The sequence below is a fragment of the Anolis carolinensis genome, chromosome 4 (assembly GCF_035594765.1).
Source record: "Anolis carolinensis isolate JA03-04 chromosome 4, rAnoCar3.1.pri, whole genome shotgun sequence".
Classification (NCBI taxonomy): domain Eukaryota; kingdom Metazoa; phylum Chordata; class Lepidosauria; order Squamata; family Dactyloidae; genus Anolis; species Anolis carolinensis.
Window position 1 is genome coordinate 60,107,569 of NC_085844.1, and position 20,908 is coordinate 60,128,476.

General features: G+C 37.4%; 1 long non-coding RNA gene across 1 annotated transcript in view; it reads left to right on the plus strand.

Moving 5' to 3' along the window:
- The window catches only part of LOC103278542 (uncharacterized), an 84,387-nt gene extending 66,236 nt beyond the window's left edge, over positions 1-18,151 (plus strand). The window contains exon 3 of the long non-coding RNA XR_010006027.1: positions 17,437-18,151. This is a non-coding gene — a long non-coding RNA (uncharacterized LOC103278542). The remainder of the gene's footprint in view (positions 1-17,436) is intronic.
- The last annotated feature ends 2,757 nt before the right edge of the window (positions 18,152-20,908 follow it).

A 20,908-nucleotide genomic window follows, 5' to 3' on the forward strand; every position in this document is an offset into this window, starting at 1 on the left:
TTATAGGATTTTCTTAGACAAGGGATACTCAGAAGTAGTTTTACCAGTTTTTTCTTCTGAAACATAGTTTACAGCATCTTATATTTGTTGTAAGGAGCCCCGGTGGCGAAGTGTGTTAAAGCACTGAGGTGCTGAACTTGCAGACTGAAAGGTCCCAGGTTCAAACCCCGGGAGCGGTGGGAGCAGCCGCTGTTAGCTCCAGCTTCTGCCAACCTAGCAGTTCGAAAACATGCCAATTTGAGTAGATCAATATGTACCGCTCTGGCGGGAAGGTAACGGTGCTCCATGCAGTCATGCCGGCCACATGACCTTGGAGGTGTCTAAGGACAACGCTGGCTCTTCGGCTTAGAAATGGAGATGAGCACCAACCCCCAGAGTCAGACATGACTGGACTTAATGTCAGGGGAAACCTTTACCTTTTTTACTATATTTGTTGTTGGTCTACCCAAATACCTACCTGGCCTGGCACTGTTTACTTTCCAAGAGCAGATGGGATTTTAGGGTATTTAGGCTGTCCTGCAAAATAATTTGACCATAATAAGTGAAATTAAAGATCCACTGCTGTCAAATCAATTTTGGAGCTAATCAGATTCAGGCTAGGCTAGTCTATTCACTCCAACAACATATCAATTGGTGTGGCAATTACAAGACCCCTTGGACTTGAGCTGAAACCCCCATTTGTCAACTAATTGGATAATTCTGAGCAGAGGCCAAGGTTCATGAAGTGGATTGGTAGACAAACGCATACTTATATCATCATGAGGGACGGAGGCTGCTCTGTGTTCCCCACTTCCTCCCTCAATGTGTAGCACTTGCCAGGGGAGGGCATCTTGCATGCACTCTGTCCCCTTGGCAGGGTCAGGGTGCATCTGGATATGTTTGGGCTGAATATCAATATCCAGGAATGGAAGCCTAGCCTTGGACCCTGGCATAAGGATGCTGTTTTTTCCCTTGGTGCTCAAGGGCAATCACAATGTTCCCTGATGAACCTCTGTGTCTGGTCAGTGCCCAGGGTGATAGGGCTGTTCCTTGGAGCTCCCCTTCATATCTTTTTGTACACTTGGGGCAAACAATGTTGTTCTAGGAGGTCCTGCATATCTCTTCCTACAACACTTTATTTATTTATTTATCTATTTATTTCATTTCATTTCATTTGTATACTGCTTTTCTCCCCCCCAATGGGGACTCAAAACGGTTTCCAACATAATTATGGCAAAATTAGATGTCTTCCATACAATGACCTAATTCAATAATAGTAACATGCAATAATCAATTAAATCATAAAACAACAACATTTAACATTAAAACATAGAATTAGAAACATATGAATATAACGTTAAAATCACACAATCTAGCAATCATGGTCCAGGCCGTTCCGAATGTCATATCTATTGCACATAATCCTTGATCATTTATTTATGTATTTATTTACAGTATTTATATTCCGCCCTTCTCACCCCGAAGGGGACTCAGGGCAAATCACATTACACATATAAGGCAAACATTCAATGCCTTAACATAGAACAAAGACAAGACAAACACGGGGCTCTGAGCTGGCCTCGAACTCATGACCTCCTGGTCAGAGTGATTCATTGCAGCTGGCTGCAGCTGGCTGCAGCTGGTTGCTCAACAGCCTGCGCCAAAGCCATTGTATTGCTTACTTACTGCCCAAAAGCTTGATCCCATAACCAAGTTTTCACTTTTTTTCTTAAGGCCAGTAGGGAGGGGGCTGATCTAATTTCATTACCTTGAGTTAACCTCTTAAATCTCTGATACTGAAGTCCTTCAAAGCATCTGCTAAAATGGAATAAATTTGGTTTTATGGATGTTGAATATAACAACAAAAACACAAACAATCAATGTCTGCCTGCCTCTATGAGATTGCATCTCAAATTTTAGCAATGCTCACTATGTATTATGATTATATATCTTGCAATGGACCTAAAGCTATTTCTTATGTTTCCTTATGTTAGAACAGAGACCGAGTCAGAACTGCACAACATGAATAATCTGGAAGGAATAAATAAAATCTTCTACATCTCCAAAGGTAATACTTGCCAGGACTTTGACAGAAACCTGCTTTGTACTGGCTCTTCTGACTTCAGACTAGAACATGCACGCTCTCTGGCACAGGTCTCTGCTTCTTTATTTGGAACAGAGGTCACATATTTTCTCTGCCAGCTTTGGCAATGATGCATCGAGTGATGTTTGGTAGGCCACATGTTTAAAACACCAGCCACAATTTCAGAAGATGCCCTGAGGAAACATAAGAAATAGCTTTAGGTCCTTATTAACTCTGCAATCAGAGAGACAGGTTCTGTTCCCTTCTCAAACATATCTATTTATACACTATGACATTGCACACTCCTTCGTGGCTCCTCATAGGTATTCACTTTGAAAAAAAGAAAGAAAAAGAAGTGAAACTCTGAGTATCTTTTAGTCATATCGATTTTGTTTTTCTACTCTGAAAGTATATAAAACAGGCCTTTTTTTCAGAGATAGGAGATGTGGCAGCAATGGCACAAAATGTTCAATTTTAATGAGAGTCTTATTAATTTTCTTTTTCAGTCTATCCAGACAGGTTAAGATAGGCACTGTACTGTATTGTCTTGTCTATATGCAATTGTTCCATATTCATGGCCTATAGATGAAAATCCTGAGCAAATTAAGAGCAAATTATAGTCAATTGGAACTATATATGACAGGCTATCCTAGGATAGTCATAAGAACAATAAGTATCACCAGCTGTATGTTTATTTTAACAGTGAAAGCATTTATAGCATCATGACCATTTCCATTTGCATGAAAAAAATATATCTGTTTAACTGTGTCAGATATTTATATGCTGGCTACTTTTCACACGAATAACACTTTGCTTTTGAAGAATTCTTGGTAATATTACAAAACTCTGTAGCTACATTATTGATCAAACAAGTGACACCATATTAAAACATGGTGGATCCCTTGGCTATTGATTCATTTCTAGTCAAGATTTGAAGCATTAGCTTCAAATTAGCCTGTAAAGAAGCAAGATAAAATCACATGATTGTCTAAAAGACTTCAGGCTCTGTCTACCAACATTTCATTCACCTTTAATGGGAGCTCAAGCAAGTCATTCCTAAATGACTTCTCCCAAATTCTGGAGGTAAAGAAAGTGAGATTTGACTGTTTAGATTTCTGATTACTTTTTGCAGTCAGCAATAATATTTTAAAGTTATTCTTTCAGGACGTTGGCCATTCATCTGATTGGAAAATAAATTTCAACTAATTTTTAAATGATGTTTTACCCATCATTTTTTAGTTGTTTGGCTTTAAAATTGTAGTGTTTTCTTGTATTGTAGTATGATTCGTTGTATTAATTTTATTGTATCTACTCAATTTAGTCATTTAGTAAAAACATGAAATATAAATTTAACAAATAATCCAAAAAAGAGCATCTCATCTCACATCAGTCCCATTGAAAACAGAGACCTCCAGATCCATGCAAAGCTCAACAGCTGTAGAATATTTTGTTCCTTGCACTATTCCATCTGCATTTTATAGGTGTTTGTTTTGCATGCTTTCTGAGATGTGCTATTAACTAAAATATGATGAATGCAATTGAATGGAAGAGGCAACAGATGAACACAAATTGGAAGAAGAAAATTGCAGTCAACCAAATCCATTCATTGTATTCTTTTTTATTTTTCAACTACACATTATGATGAAATAAATCGAATGATTATCACCTAAAGTGGAAAACATATGGCAATGATTACTTTGTTGAAGTATTTTTATTTTTTAAAAGAAAACTTTCCCATTCTCTCTGTGCTGCATGAGTAATTTCATGCTGAGCCTTACTAAACCTATTTCTATCAAAAATAAGATTTTTTAAAATCCCAACAGTGGTATTTTTTGTCAATTTCCATAGAGCATGCAAAATGGGATCATTCGAAAACAGTTTTTCAGAAACAAAAGCAACTTAATGTCTGAGTTTATAGAGTATGTTGACAAGTGAAAAAAAAGTGCAGAGTATAGAAAAGTTCCTACCCTTTAAATTATTCTTGAAAGAAATCTAGTGTCCCAATCATTGTAATCTCTGTACGGCTTATATATGCCCAGAGTTTCTCTATGATATTTTATTAGTAACTGATTGATATTTCTATTAGTCTTTGCGTACAAATGCAGTGGGCACACACACTTAGCCAGTATATCTCTGATTCATGCATTTAGAAATAGCTTGAGCAGTGAAGCTTGGAAGCCCCCAGAGAGCTGCTGCCAGTCAAAGATGATACAGAATGCTGAAAGGACAAATCAGTCAAAGAACAAGACAAAAATTCTATTGTGCCTCTTAAACATGAGCAGAACAGTAACAGGGTATCCCTTGCCCTCCTACAACAAATTCAGTGCCACCCAGAGGCTAAGCTGTATAATGGTGTTATCCATGCAGCTGTCAACAATCCTGGGCTAATTGCACAGATGTTCTAACTATGCAAGAGTTTGGTAAGTTACTTTATAAAAGAAATTAATTTTTATTACTTGCTGTGGTGTATGACTGAGTAGCCTATTGTCTATTGCAACATATTGCCATTATTTATAGGAAAACTGAAAAAAATAACTTATTACAGTAATCACACTTGGTTCTTTTCACTACTTTTTGAGAGAGAAATTACTTAAGGTTCAGAAAACTATGGTCAAAATATCCATAAAAGAAACATTTGAAAATACTAAAGTTCCTCATTATAACAAAAAGTATTTTCACTTATATATCATGGTATTCTTGAAAGAACACTTCACCATACTTCATCAGATTTGTAGATTTCTGATTTTGTTGTACTGACAAAGTCATGGAAGGGAGAGAAAGGACCATTTTGTCCAGACCACTTTGCAGGAATCCAGACTAAAAACACTCCCAAAATATGGCCACCCTAAATGGCTCGGGTTCTGGTTATTTGCATGACCATATCTCTCCCTACAAACCAATGCAAACTCTTAGATTCGGGCCCAATTCAAGGTGCAGGTTTTGACCTATAAAGCCCTATATGGCTCGGGCCCTACCTATCTCCGTGATCGCATCTCCTCCTATGAGCCAGTGTGGACCTTGAGATCATCCGGGGAGGCTCTCCTCTCGTTCCCACCACCGTCTCAAGTGCGGCTGGTGGGGACGAGGGAACGAGCCTTCTCAGCAGTGCCCCCCCCCCCCCCCCCGGCTCTGGAATGCAATCCCCTACATTATCCAATTTCCGTAAGGAACTGAAGACCTGGTGGTGTTGGTTCCAATGAGTAATTACATTGGAATACTGCCGATCTCTGGGCCTGAATATATTATACAAGATTTATCTAGCCTACAATGATACATTCTAATATATTGGGTTTATGGTTCCCGTCCCCTTGATCAGGTTGTGTAAGTGTTATTTATTGCTATATAATTGTATTGTTTTACCTTGCTTAATAATGTGTTATTATGTTGTTATGTAATGTATGTGTGGTTTTTATGATTGGAAACCGCCCTGAGTCCCATCCGGAAGATAGGGCGGTATATAAATCAAGTTTTTTTAATTATTATTATTATTATTAGATCCTCTCATTCCTGCCTCTGTCACAAACGCAACTTATTGGTGGTAGCCCCCGGCTCTGGAACTCTCTCCTTAGGGAGATTAGATTAGTAACTACTAGGCTTGATCGATCCATGAAAAATTTGATTCTAAACTCGTTTCAAAACTAGAGGGGGCAGTTTTTCGTTTTTGTTGCTAATAACGAATTTGGCCCCCAAAATTTTTCGAAATTAACGAAAATTCGTTATTTTCTAAATTAATTCGTTAATGGCGGACGCGCATGCGCGGTGGCCCAAAAACAGCCCGAAGGGGGGGGACTTAGGGGGCTCTCCCGCCCTCATTTTTTGAGTGATCTTCTTCAAACTTGGTACAGTGGTAGAACACATTTAACACTGATAGCTCACCAAAATGTGGAACGTTTCCCTTATCCTCTGATTTTTGGCAAATTTTCATAGCTTTTATAATAAACCATTTTTTAATAATTGCAGAAATCTGTTCCTGGTTTGAAAGTCTTATTTCCTGTTAAATTGGGTTGTCTTTACTGTGAAAGTCATTGTTCTACTTCAGAAACTTTGTTTTTGTGGCTGAAACTTTGTTAAATTGGTGTGTGTGTGATATATATTGTGTGTATATATAGCCTCCCACAGACAAGAGTTCTTTCTCCCACCCTGGACCTTCCACAGATATATAAACCCCACTTGCCTAGCTTCGCACAGACGTCAAAACCTCTATGTCTGCCACAGATGTGGGTGAAACGTCAGGAGAGAATGCTTCTGGCACATGGCCATAGAGCCCGGAATACATACCACAACAGTGTGATCCCGGCCATGAAAGCTTTTGACAACACAACCACAGTATCCATTCAAGTTCATGTAGCGTGGTATGGACTGGAGACCTGTATTGGGGGGAGGGAGGGTGCGAATCTGGGCCCCTGGGAGCAGCCAAGGACGGGCCTGGCCCACACCCCCTCGCATCCCGGGCCTCTTCCTCCTCACCGCCGGGCCCCTCTCGGTCTCTCCAGGCCTGAGCTGAGGCGAGGCGGCGGCGGCGGCGGCCATTTCCCCCCTCCGTCTTCCTCCTCCTCCTCGGCCTCCTTCCCCCTCGCCCCCTCCCATTGGCTGAGCCTCCCATTGGCTGAGGGGCAAAAGGAAAGGAGTTTGGGTGATTTGCAAAAGCTTTTTTTTCTTAACGAAAAAAACGAAGAAATAAGAAAAAACGGCCTCTCGCGATTCGAAACCGCGATATCCAGACGTGTGGACAACCAAGGTTCTATATTGCTTCAAAACAAACGAAAATAACGAATTAATAACGGGTAACGGGAAAATCGAATTATTTGAGCAAGCCTAGACATTCCACAAAAATTTGAAGACTCGGATGTTTCAACATGCTTTTGAACAGTAGGTCCGTTTTCATCACCATCCAGTCTTAACTATTTACTGCCCTAACCCTCAGCACTTTACCCTATTCCTGAATCTCATTGCCTTTCATTTTTGCACATGCCTGCCTCCCTGTAATTTCCTAATAGCCCTACTGTTTAGTCATGATGCTCACTATGTATTTTATGAATGTTATTTTACTGATATTGTTTTAATTATATATGCTGTTGTCGTATTGTTTTATTTGTTGATCCCATGTGAACCGCTTTGAATTCCTTCAGGGAGATGGAAGCAGGTTATAAATAAAGTTTTATTATTTATTTATTATTAATAATCTCTGTTAATAAACATCTAAAGAGATAGATCACTACCTTTTGAGACAGTATATCCCACTATTGAACAGTTCTTGTCATTTGGAAGTTATTCTTAAAATTTGGGTGGCATCTTTTTCTTGTAATATGAATCAACTGGTTCGTGTCCAGTAGAGCTTGTTGATTCATCTTCATCCATTAATATTCTTTTTTTAAAAGAATAGCTGTTATAGCACTTCTCCAACTTCTCTTCTCTGACCAGCTTTCTAAGCCATTCCTTATAGGGCTTGGTTTCCAGATCTTTTACCATTTTTGTCATTCTCCTTTGGATACATTCCAATTAATCCATATTCTTCTTGAAATGGCATGCCCAGAATTCATATTTATCAGATATAATAAATAAAGGGAAAGGATGCTTCTCTGAAGGAAAGAGTTGAGCCAAGATTATTTTTAGAATAATTCCGTGTTATTAACTACAACAAAACAATTGATTCAGATGTTTTCATCCTTAAAGTAAGAAGGCCTAATGCTATTTTCATTACTTCAAGACCTACTGATTTCATCCAGCCCTATGTCTGGTTGTCATCTCTGCAGTGCATTCCTTCTGTTTTTGAGCATCATGATAATATGACTGGAATTGTGTGAGCCTGAAATGGTGGTATATAAATAGATAGATAGATAAATAAATAAAGCCAACACCATCAAGAAATAACTAAAATGTCTCTTAAAAATAGCCTTGTATTAGATGTTCTGAATCATGCTAAACTTCTTGGGTTTGTGGTGTCGGTGGAGAACACTGAAAATGTCAGATATTCACTATGACATAACAAAATATATAAATGCCAGTTTGATGACCAAAAGGGTTTAATGAATTATTACAACTGAAATCTACCATCTTTGAGTTGTTGAGATTACCCTTAAAAACGCATACACATACACACATATACACACATATACATGCATACATTGGGCCCTTGGTATGTGTTGCGGTTTGGCACCAGGAGCCTTCCTGGATACCAAAATCCATTAATGCTCAAGTCCCATTATATATGATCCAAAAATATAGATTTAATTTTTGGATATTTTGGGGAATATGTTCAAGTTGTGGATGTTTGAATTTGTGGATATTGAGAGCTGATTGTAAAATAAATTTGCTTAATAAATGTAACCTCAGAAATGTTCTAGAAGTGATTTTTCTCTAAATATGGACAGTACATATCTTATTAAATCAGCGTAATGGAAAGATATATATTAACTATTGCATTACAACATTTCAATTAAGTCATTAGTTTACCTTTACATCGCATGGGATGTAAAAAAGTGTACACTTAGGGGCAATCAGCAGAGAAATTATGTAGGAACTGAGATGTATCAGGATGCATATTATTAATAATAATAATAATAATAATAATAATAATAATAATAATAATAATAATACTTTATTTTTCTATCCCGCCTCCATTTCCCCACAGGGACTTGGGGCGGCTAACATTGGGCCAAGCCCAAAGAACAAACAATATAATTTGCATCTGAACATCATCCCATTTGTGAATTGAACATCAGCATAAACAAGTTATAATTTATAATTGTAAAATGAATTCAAATACAATGCAGAAATGATTTCTATAAGAAACCAAATGCTTTCAGGTGATGATGCAAATACAGGAGTTTATACCTCTGGATCAGGATCAAAACTTGGATCACAGATTTCAGATATGAGAACTGGATAGTTGCTCAAATCTTTTAATTGCTCAAATGAGTATTGTTACACATTCAGCACTGGAGATCTCCATCCATTAATTAAGTATATGTGTGGGGTTATGAGGTCTGTGTATGCATGAATGTGCATATGCATATGTTTGCCTGATTTCTAAATGTCATTGAAAAACTCTTACATAAGCGCGGGAAGAGATTTTTTGGTGCTTTTGAATCTTGCCAGCATTCTGATCACCTTGAATATGAAGGTGTTTCTTCCCTTTAATATATGTGATCAACACCTAGATGCTGACATGCTGACCTCTGTCAGTTACCTAAAATAACGTGGTACTTTGTGCTTCACACCTATATGTCTGGATTGGGGATTCCAGGCTTTTAGACAGAAGAGATACAATACCCTTACAAATGACAAAAGATGATGTCAGCCAAATGTTACACAGCATGGAATGAGCAGATCTGTTTGTGAGAAGGGGTGACATAAGGTAAAAGAGATTGGCTAGCACAATAAATATATCAGCATAATGTATTGGCATAGAGGACGCTGGCACTGATGACATCCCAATGAGCAAAGCTGTACATATTTGGCAATGTACCTAGATAACAAATAATGCACTGATGTGTTTTGGTGCAGCTGTCACATTCTGCAGGTATGCCAATGTGGACAATTTTTATGTCTCCCATGTTTGTACTGAGGTGGAGTATCTTTACTTCATTCTCTGAAATCCATATTTCAGGTTCTTGTAGGCCCTTGCCTCCCCCCCAACCCCATTCAGTTGCAAACATCCAGGACATAATGTAGTTGTCCATGCTATCTTCTTTCTACACTTCAATCCATGGCAAATATCTCCATCTACCTTTAGTTAAAAACTAATTACAGCTCTATAGAGAAACCACTGTCAAATAAAAAAGAAGAAAGTGGATTCCAATATTGACAGCCTTTCTATACATACACAAAAAGTAGAAGGTTCCAAAGTAAACCATTATATAATATAGATTACTTACACTTTTGAATTTTGAGTTATCCAATACACATGTAAAATGGATATTTCAGTATAGGAAAACAATTTATGCACATTCATGCTTCTAATGAGCAAGTTGGTACAGAGTTTAAAATATCATTTGTTATATTGTAGAGAAAGAAAGCCACTGTTTAATACAATTATATCCTGACATAGTCTAGATGTCTACCTATTAGGGGTATCAGGTTTTATTTGAATGTTCTTATAGTCAAGTGCCTTGAGTGTCATTTTTTGGCCAAAAAAAATGACATAAAATTAATGTCTTGTGTGCATTTAACCAATTAAAGAACATTTGTGCACTCCCTCCCCCATATTTCTTAAACCATCATTTAAACACCTAAAAAACTATGCCAGTATATTTCCTGTGTGTTTGATGCATGAATAGAACTAACTTACTTCCCTCATTCCTCCTCCTTCTTGTTTTTGTGTGGTTTTATGCCTTCAGATCATTTCTGACTTATAGCTAACCTAAGGTGAACTATTGCAGGATTTTTGTGGCTAAGACTGTGTGATATGCCCAAGACCACACAGTGGGTTTTCATACCGCAGTGGAGATTTGAACCCTCTTCTCCAGAATCGCAGTACAAAATCAATGTGCCACACCAACCTGTTGAAACCACTGTGCCACATCAACTTGTCTCCTTACTCCTGGAGACAGGTTGGTGTGAAGGTCAGAAGGTCAGTAGTTTGAATCCACGGGTCGGGTGAGCTCCCACTGTTAGCCCAGCTCCTGTCAACTTAGCAGTTTGAAAACATGTAAATGTGAGTAGATAAATATGTAGCCCTTTGGCGGGGAAAGGCACTAAAAAACGCTCCAAACAATCATGCTGGCCATAAGACCAGAAGGTAACACTCCCAGAGCCAGAGATGAGCACTGCCTCCAAAGCTGGAAATGGAAGGAGAAGTCTTTGCCTTTGTCTGTGTTGTCTATCTCATTGTATGTTTGTAAATAAGGCTTTGAATGTTTGCCTTTGTTTTCTCTATAGATACTGTAATCTGCTCTGAGTCCCTCTGGGGAGAAGGGTGGAATATAAATAAAGTGTATTATTATTATTATTATTATTATTATTATTATTATTATTATTATTATTATTAGCTTTTTGATGTGCCAATATTATGCAAGCCAAATTTTGACCAAAACAGCAGCAGGGCACGGCACATGGGTGCCATGTCACATTGAAAGAATTAAAACTTCTCTTTCTCTGCTGCTACTTGTCTTGAGATTAACTTCCCTTCATAGAGACTCAGAGAAGCATAGCATATCCTAAAATTGTAGACATTGCCTTAAGAAATGGTAGACTGAAATCATATCCCTTTAAGGGATTCATTTAGGAGGATGGATTAGTTATCTAAGAGTACTTACAATTTTTCTCATTTCCAACAAGAATGGTATCGTAATCCATCAAGACAACACTTTGAAAAAATAGTCCACCATCATGATATTTTACAAATATATTAGAACTTTTTGAAATAATTTCATTGTTGTGGGAAAGTGAACCTTTTGCAGAATATATGGACTTTTTGGAGATGACGCTTTCTGTGAAAAAATTGAGATGTCATCATCAAAGTCCTGAAATGCAAAAAGCCGTGCAGAAATGTCCAAAGGCTCGTGTAATCTTATTACAGAGAAAATTGTTGCAATTCTGTGTTCATATAGTGAAAGTGAAATAAGTAAAGATTTGCATGCTTAGAGATGGTGTTGCAGAATCAACATATGTGAGCAAAGATCAGAGGTAAAGAAAATGATGATTATTAGAGCAGGTTTCATGCCTGGAGTTGGCTTTGTTGTTAAGTGAGATAAAGAGAGAGCTTTTGCATAATGTCACACAAAATTCATATATGAACATAACTGGGGATAATGCTGGAAAATGCTACTAACGGCATAGCAGCCAATGACTAGTTTTCAGAGGAAATAAAATAAACCCACATCTTTGGATGCCATACCAAGTGGTATTAAGGACCCAGACATATTTATATTTATACAGTTGTGGAAGTACCTCATGGGACTGCATCCAAAGAAGTGGATTTATAGTCAAAAAAGCTTGTATGAAAATAAAAGCCAGTTCATTCTCAAGGTGCTGCCACATTTCTCTCCCCCCCCCCCCCCGCTCCCTATTCCTTCCTCCTCCTCCTTTTTTTTTTAACTATTAACTGTAAGTTGTTTGACATCACTATCAGTAAATGAAAAAGCCAAGGAAAACCTTTGCATATCTTGAGGGCACCTGTTTATGTAATATGTGTGCATAAGTGTGGCTTACACATGTGTATGCTGCTTTTTTAATGGGCTATGATGGGTTATTCTGTAGCCCCTTGCTCCTCATCCAACACCTCTCTTTGACACCTTTCAAGCCCTGATTAAAGGTGGAAATAATTCATACAGTGAAGATACAACTGGTCTGAGCTTCCAAGGGAAGAAAAGATGATCTACTCCATTTGTGAATACACCTACATTTCATTTCCTCTCCAACCCTAGTGTTATCTCAAAAACTGTCTCCCCGGGTTGTTGTGAGTTTTCCGGGCTGTATGGCCCTGTTCCAGAAGCATTATTTCCTGATGTTTTGCCCGCATCTATGACAGGCATATTCAGAAGTTGTGAGGTATATTAGAAAAACTAAGCAAAGAAGATTCATATATCTGTGGAAGGTCCAGGGTGGGAGAAAGAAGTCTTGTCTGTTGGAGGCCAGTGTGAATGTTGCAATTAATTACCTTGATTAGCATTAATGGCCTTCCCACCTTCATGTCCTGGCTACTTCCTGCCTGGGAGAATCCTTTGTTCTGAGGTGTTAGCTGCCCTGATTTATTCATGTCTTTTTTTTAAATACTGGTAGCCAGATTTTGTTCATTTTCATGGTTTCCTCCTTTCTGTTGAAATTGTCTACATCAGGGGTCCTCAAACTTTTAAAGCCGAGGGCCGGACCACAATCCTTCAGACTGTTGAGGGGCCGAATTATCATTTGGGGGGGAAAAACGAACGAATTCCTATGCACACTGCACATATCTTATTTGTAGTGCAAAAGAACAATAACAATGAAAGAACAATACAATATTTAAATATGAAAATAATTTTAACTAACATAAACCTATCAGGATTTCAATAGGAAGTGTGGGCCTGCTTTTGGCCAATGAGATAGTCAGGTTAATTAGGATTGTTGTTGTTGTTGTGTGTCTTCAAGTCATTTCAGACTTTGGGCGAGCCTAAGTCCAAAATTATTTATTTATTCATTTACTACATTTATTTACTACATTTATATCCCACCCTTCTCACCCTGAAGGGAACTCAGAGCAGTTGTATGTACATGCAATATATTATATTATTAGCATAGCACAATATTAGCATTATACTACAGTAGAGTCTCACTAATCCAAGCCTCGCTTATCCAAGCCTCTGGATAATCCAAGCCATTTTTGTAGTCAATGTTTCCAATATATCGTGATATTTTGGTGCTAAATTCGTAAATACAGTAATTACAACATAACATTAGTGCGTATTGAACTACTTTTTCTGTCAAATTTGTTGTCTAACATGATGTTTTGGTGCTTAATTTGTAAAATCATAACCTAATTTGATGTTTAATAGGCTTTACCTTGATCAGTCCTTATAATCCAAGATATTCGCTTATCCAAGCTTCTGCCGGCCCGTTTAGCTTGGATTAGTGAGACTCTACTGTATATTGAACTATACCACTATACTGTGATATTATATGTAATATATAACATATAATTAATATTATTATATGATATTATTGTTAGTATTATATTGTATAAAATGATAATATTATTATCAATATTATATGTATATACAATATATTATATTATTAAAACTGATATAAAAATATTATATTATAAATGAGGGCGGGGGCCAGGTAAATTGCCTTGGAGGGCCGCATCCGGCCCCCGGGCCTTAGTTTGGGGACCCCTGGTCTACATGCTTGTGGATTTCAATGGCATCTCTGTGTAGTCTGACAAAGTGGTTGTTGGAGTGGTCCAACATTTCTGTGTTCTTACATAATAAGCTGTGTCCAGGTTGGTTCATCATCACCAAGTGCTCTGCTATGGCTGTCTTCTCAGGTTGAGTTAGTCTGCAATGCCTTTCAACATCTATCTTCTAGATTGTTTTTTATCTTATGCCTCTGTTCTCCGTGATTGTATTCTTATCCTTTTCTCACCCCAAGTTTTAACTAAGTGTCTCATGCGGCCCGCCCTGTTATATATATATATACACATACATATACATACATATATATATATATATATATATATATATATATATATATATATATTGTTGCATTGTACATGATTTTATTGTATTGTTTAATTGTATTATGATATGTTGTTTTATATTTTGCTATATTGTACTGTTCTGGGCATGGCCCCATGTAAGCCGCCCCGAGTCCCCGTTGGGGAGATGGTGGCGGGGTATAAATAAAGTTTTATTATTATTATATTATTATTTCATGTTCTGTCTTCTCCTCTTGCCTAATAGTATCTGCCAAGTCAGGAGTAAAACTGTGCAATCATAGCATTTCACTCACCTGATTGCTGTAGGATCTGTTTCTGTGAGACTGAACAACCACAAAAAAAAGAGATTTCTGAAACAGGGGATCTAATTTTGATAAAGCTGGAGAGACTTTAATCACAATGATCCAGAAGATTGGATGTGGAATCTATTTTATTAATCATGTTTTGATTAGCACTATTATATGAAATATTATTTATATAGTGTATATCCTTTGCATCACTGTAACAAGTAATCTTTAATAGAAATGCTATATTTATTATTCCCATCTTTCTATTTGCTTTTATGATTTATGTTCAATATATTGCAGGGAGACTTTCATATATTAGAAGTGTGAGCAAGGTCAGACAGAGGCCTAAGCACTGCTTTAAAAAAATTGAATGCATGATCCAATAGCAGAATAACTAGGTATTTTAGAAGCAGATCTTTCATAACTTGTTTCCAAGAGCTTATTGGGAAAAACCCACACTGGGCTGCAAATTAGATATGCAATTTAGAAGCAGGATCCTCAGGTCTAGAAGTATGTTCTTCATCTTGTTGTTTGACTTTGAATGCAACTTAAAGAAAGCAATTTAAATGCACTCTCTCCCTGTTCCCTCAGAAAACCTCACAAAGGAAGACACAACACTGATGGTTAAAAGCTTGGCTGGAACTCCTACTGCTGTTGCCAGTAGCAGAATATATTGGCAGGCATCTTTGATGCGGTTCTTGTCACTTTGAGTTGCCTTAAATGAAAAAAGTGACAAAGAACATCTTCAGCTAGTGGTGGTTTATGCAGCTTTTATAATTTGCAGAGTGTTTTAAAATGGGTAGTTTATTTCCTCTCAATAAAGGAAAAGACACACCAGCCCTATTATTCATATGACTGTGATTTCTAGAGTCATGTGGTTGGTTCTAGTATAGTGCTTTGATCCCCCACCAGCAGGATCTAGTTTCAGCTGGAGAATCATATTTAATTAAATAAGAATATTTTGAGGGAATAATGGGAAGCATTCTAGTGGTTGGCTGGTAAAGACAAAAGGGCTGAACCAAATATAATTTAACTCAAAGCTTTTGCTGCATTTTAGTTCAAAGCTTTTATTGTTTCATGAAAAAGCAGTTCAGGGAAACAAAGAAATAATGGTGTCATGATGTGGTCATTTGGGAATCCCAGACAAGAGGGTTGCATTGCCTAACTTACTATATCAGTGGTTTATGGAAATTCTGCTCATGTTAGAGAAAGCATGCGGAAAGTCAATCTTCATGCTTCGTCCTTTTGTTATGTGATTTCAGATCTACTAAAACCATGGGTTCTGGGGGCCCAGTCTATCTAGCTTTCCAGAAAGCTAAATCAGATTTAGACAGGTAGAAGGCAAAATCAGAGGTTTAATCTCAATGGCCAAAGAGCATGTCAGTGGAGAAAGCACTCCAAAATATTGACATACTGCAATTGCAAGTACAGAGAATTTTAATTTAATTTAATAGCTATTCAAAATACCCATGCCAGTTCTTGATTGGCTCAGAAAATGTCCAGCTATCCTAAGTAGTTCAGGATTCCGTCGGACGTCATCACTGGTTGGCTTTTTGTAGTAGCGGGAAAATCAATAAAGTGTTATTGAAGCATTTGAAGTGTCAGTCTGTTTAATGGTCACCCTCTGAGAGGAGTGCAAACTGAAAGGAATGTGGTGTGGCATTAAGGTGCTGACTCCAGTGGAAACAGTATATAATGGGTGCTTGGGGATGATGTCCATTTCAATAGGTGAGGCTGGTTTGAGGTATGGGAGCTGAGCCATTATCACTAATATCTTAGATAATGTCAAGGATCTCAGGAAACAAACTCAGAAACCCTGACACAAATTCATTATGTGCTCCCCTCATGTCTCCCAGTTCATTCTGAGTAGATTATAGAAATTAGAGGAAGGGAGTTTGGGTGTGATCAAACAGCATCCCAGAGACAATTCATACAAAAAGTTAACGTAACACAAAACACACACTCACTAGATGCTAGTGGAGCTGTGGCTTGTATTTTATATAATTTTGTACATTTCATAATTTGGGTTCCAATTTCTTAATATGACTTCCCTTTGTAGCATCTATGTCTTCTAAAAAGCTGCTCTGGAGTGTTGGATAATCTTCTGGAGCAACATAAAGGCTTTAGGCTAAAGGAGGAAGAGATGGACTATCTGCTTTTTCTAAGAGGGAATATCTGGCAAATCCAAGTACCTTCTGTTCATGAATGTCCAATTTGGGTACAGGCCAGCTTGTATGAACAAATGTTGCTAGGAAGCTTAATTTATACCAGGAATAAATATACTTGCATTTTATTTTAAACTTAAAACACATATCAAGTTCCAACAATGCTAATGTTATCCACATGCATGCAGCTAATATTTTTACATTAAACATGCCTGACGCGATGAACATGCTTTAAGATATATTAATTATAGAAGAGATGTTATTTTGCTGAATTAGATATGTAACATTTCATTAAGATTCTAAGTAATTTTGGATAAGACAGGCGAAATTTTGTTTCCATGTTTAGCTTTAAAAAAAAGTTTGTGCACAGTTCCCAGTGAATGTCTTTGTCATTATGATTGAAGTTCTTAATATAGTTGCAAAAGTGTTATAACAAATATAAAGTATATTTGGAAGTGAGACATCTCCTCAGGACTGCCAAGTGCCTGGCTTGTCATGTGATGTAGATGCGCATTTGTCACATCATTTCCACACTTCAGCTGATTGCTTGTGCTACTTTCTGGATAGTCTCTATGTCTGCTGAACCCAGAATTCCCTGGATCTGAGGAACTTAAAAAAGCAAGATGGGCTCAGCATGGAATCAAAGTTGATGTTGGATATAATTTTTATGCAGTTTTTATTGTATTGACAGGCCAACATGGATTTGAACAATTCTTATTTAAAGTTAATTTGCAGGAAGAGTATTTTTCTATTTTGAAATAATCTTTTGTCATGCACCATTTGTTCCAGTCTTTAATTCAAGCTGCTATTAACAGTGATCTTAAAATCCTGAATGGCTTGGGCCCATCGACCAAGACTGCTTGCTTCAAGGATTGCCAATGAATTGACCAAATGCCAAGACAACCTCACAACCTCTGAGGATGCCTGCCATAGATGTGGGCGAAACTTCAGGAGAGAATACTTCTAGAACATGGCCATACAGCCCGGAAAACATACAACAACCCTATATGTATTTTCACTGTGTATTGTATAGCATTGAATGGCTGCCATTTATGTCATAAACCGCTCCGAGTCTCAATGGGAGATGGGACAGGGTATAAATAAAGTTGACTTGACTTGCCATATCATTGTGAGCCAGCCTCTTTCAAAACAAATTGAATCTGTACTGCCATTAAAAATACCACATTGCAAGCATATGGGGTTAGCAAAGGGAGGAGTCATCCAGTTCATATTTTATGGATGGTGAAATCAGGCTGGAGATGCACATCATGCATTTGTGATATTTCTTAACATCATGTAATTTTATTGCTCGCTGCTGCTGGAATTTCCAAAGATCTGTATTCCTATTAAATGACTCATCATGCTATTTCAATATGTTTGTTCTTGCAGCAACTTATTTTTTTTTCTTGTTTGGAATGCTGCCACTTGATTCTCTCTGTCATGTTCATTTTCAAATTCACATGATAAAATGTTGTTATTCAAATACACTTTCTTCTCTATGGGATGCAAGTTGAAAACATTTATGAGAGTGCCGGAACTCATCCAAACACTTTGTTTCACACATGAATTAACTATTCTGTAAAATTCTCTATTTCTTCAAGTCTTCTGTCAATTTACAGTGACCTCATTAATTTCATTGGGTTTTCTTAGGAAAGGATTACTCTATCACTCCAAAATTATTACAAACAACACCAGTACCTTGCCAGTATATTAATATCTATATTATCAAGTATTAAGAAGGGCTGTTATAATCACTGTAAAAATTTCATTGCCGTATATGGGATGATGAGGCATGCTGTATTTAGTTCAGTAGTAAGCCAGGGTCAGGATTCACCAAAGAATGAAAACAAGATTTTATTTCCAAAGTTATTCCATCAGTTTTCATTTATTCCCATGAATGGTTTACAAACTGAATGGCAACTATTTACAGTAAATATGCAGGCACTACGCAAGAAGAAAAAAGTTATATATAGAAAGCCACATCTGATGATGACATGTCCCTGCAGAGAAAAAGTAATATGAGCAGTGAACCAGTGAACACAAGATAAAATTTGACTTTGTGTTAAATGTCATCAGAGTCTTCTTACACTGTGCAGAAAACAAAACAGATGCTTCAGATGTTTTGATTGAGACCACAACACTTCTTCGAGTTGCAACAAAGAGCAAAAAGAGCATCATTTAAAAAGGGATCCATTATGACAATAACGTCACACAACTGTAAATAAACTGGACAATTCAGGCACAGTTTAATTGCCCTACCAATATTTAATCCTTTGTTCCTTAATTCATAGAATTCTTGGCACTGTCATGCAAATACATGTACAAGAAAGTAATGGAGAGTTTCAGGGGAGATGTTCACATCTCCAGATTGTTCCAGATTGACATGGCCTCATTACAGTAATTCTCTGCGATCCCACCAGATCTCATCTGACCTTGGAAGGTAAGCAGATACAGCTCTGGTAAGTATTTCATTGGGAGATCATAAGGAATATGGTTACATTTGCGATAGGCTATATTTCAGAAGAAAGAAGTGGCAAAACCACTGTTGACTATTAGTAGCCTCAGAAAACTGTGAATCTCATGGGATTGTCATAAGCCAGCAGGTGACACGAAGCACATGTGCATATACACACACATATTGCACTTTTTCAGCTGCTTTTAAAATGTCCTAATTTTTCCCTCCTCCTTCCACTTCAGCTGCTGCAAACTGAGTTCAAAGTGCAAAAGTAGTTTGCACTAGGTTAACTTAGCACGGAGGAGACAGGTGTGGGGGGAATGGTCTCTTGTCCTTTCCAATTATTTAAAGTGTGTGTGTCTTCAAGTTGCCTGTAGTCTCAAGACAAAACAAATGGCCTCGGCCTTGTCTAGCTTTTGTTCTCTTCCTCATTAATTATGTTTGCTGTCTTCACCACAATCTGATGGTTGCTCGGCCAAACATGCCCTTGTTTTCATCTGTGAAATGTTGGAGAGTATGCACCTAACAAAATGGAAACACAACAAGAAGTTTGATAATGGGAAAGCTGTGCTAACACCAAACGCCATGCAGTTATGTCACTAGTAAAAACACAGATATCTTGTCACTCCCACAGTTCATGAAGAGCTGATTCACATCCAGTTTATCCCAACAACACACAACATGACCCATTCTCACAGTCTGTCTGCTGTGGTTTGATCCTGTTCTCTCAATGTTATTTCTTTTCTTTTTTTTTGGAGTGGATGGAGCAAGCCCCTATTCCATCTCAATGTTATTTCTGAGCACGAGCGGTGCTATTATTTTGGATTCAGCATCTATATTTTGACGTTTAACGGATTCGTTCGAGAGCCTTGTGTTACCATGGTGAGTTGTGTCTTCTAATATTCTGATTAGCAACTGACAGAATGGCCATAGCCATTTTCCACATAGGGAGTTGAGACTACCAGAATTTTACTCACCCAAACCAATTCGTTCAAGCAAGGTGAGAGATAATTATGTTAAGCAACGTATAAACAGAAATAAGTGATGCTGAAAGTCTTATTTTTTCCAAAGGCATAGCAAAAGCACTCTTTTTTTCTTTGATGTCACAAAGTTGTGTTTAGAAAAGCATTTAAAATGAATTAGTTTAGACAATCTGACCAGACTACTAAATTCATGTGCTGGTGTACACCTGTATTCAAGGTTGGAAAGTATGAGATAAAAGGGAAGAAGAAGGTTTATATATGAAGAAGGAGTACATACTGTTCTCATGGAGAATGTTAATAAGAAATAAGATGCAGACAGGCCTTCAAACCTCAAAATAAACAGATACGTCTTCAATGTTGTCTTCAGATCATGCTAGACTAAATAGATGTAAAAGCTTGTTGTTAAACCCAAGATGAAGGCAATTTATAATTAAAACAAATAGAAATACAGTAGAGTCTCACTTATCCAACACTCGCTTATCCAACATTCTGGAGTATCCAACGCATTTTTGTAGTCAATGTTTTCAATATATCATGATATTTTGGTGCTAAATTCGTAAATACAGTAATTACTACATAGCATTACTGCGTATTGAACTACCTTTTCTGCCAAATTTGTTGTCTAACATGATGTTTTGGTGCTTCATTTGTAAAATCATAACCTAATTTGATGTTTAATAGGCTTTTCCTTAATGCCTCCTTATTATCCAACATATTCGCTTATCCAACATTCTGCCGGCCCGTTTATGTTGGATAAGTGAGACTCTACTGTATAGGAAAACATATGAAATTACATTGAGATGTAATTAAATTGCTATTGCTA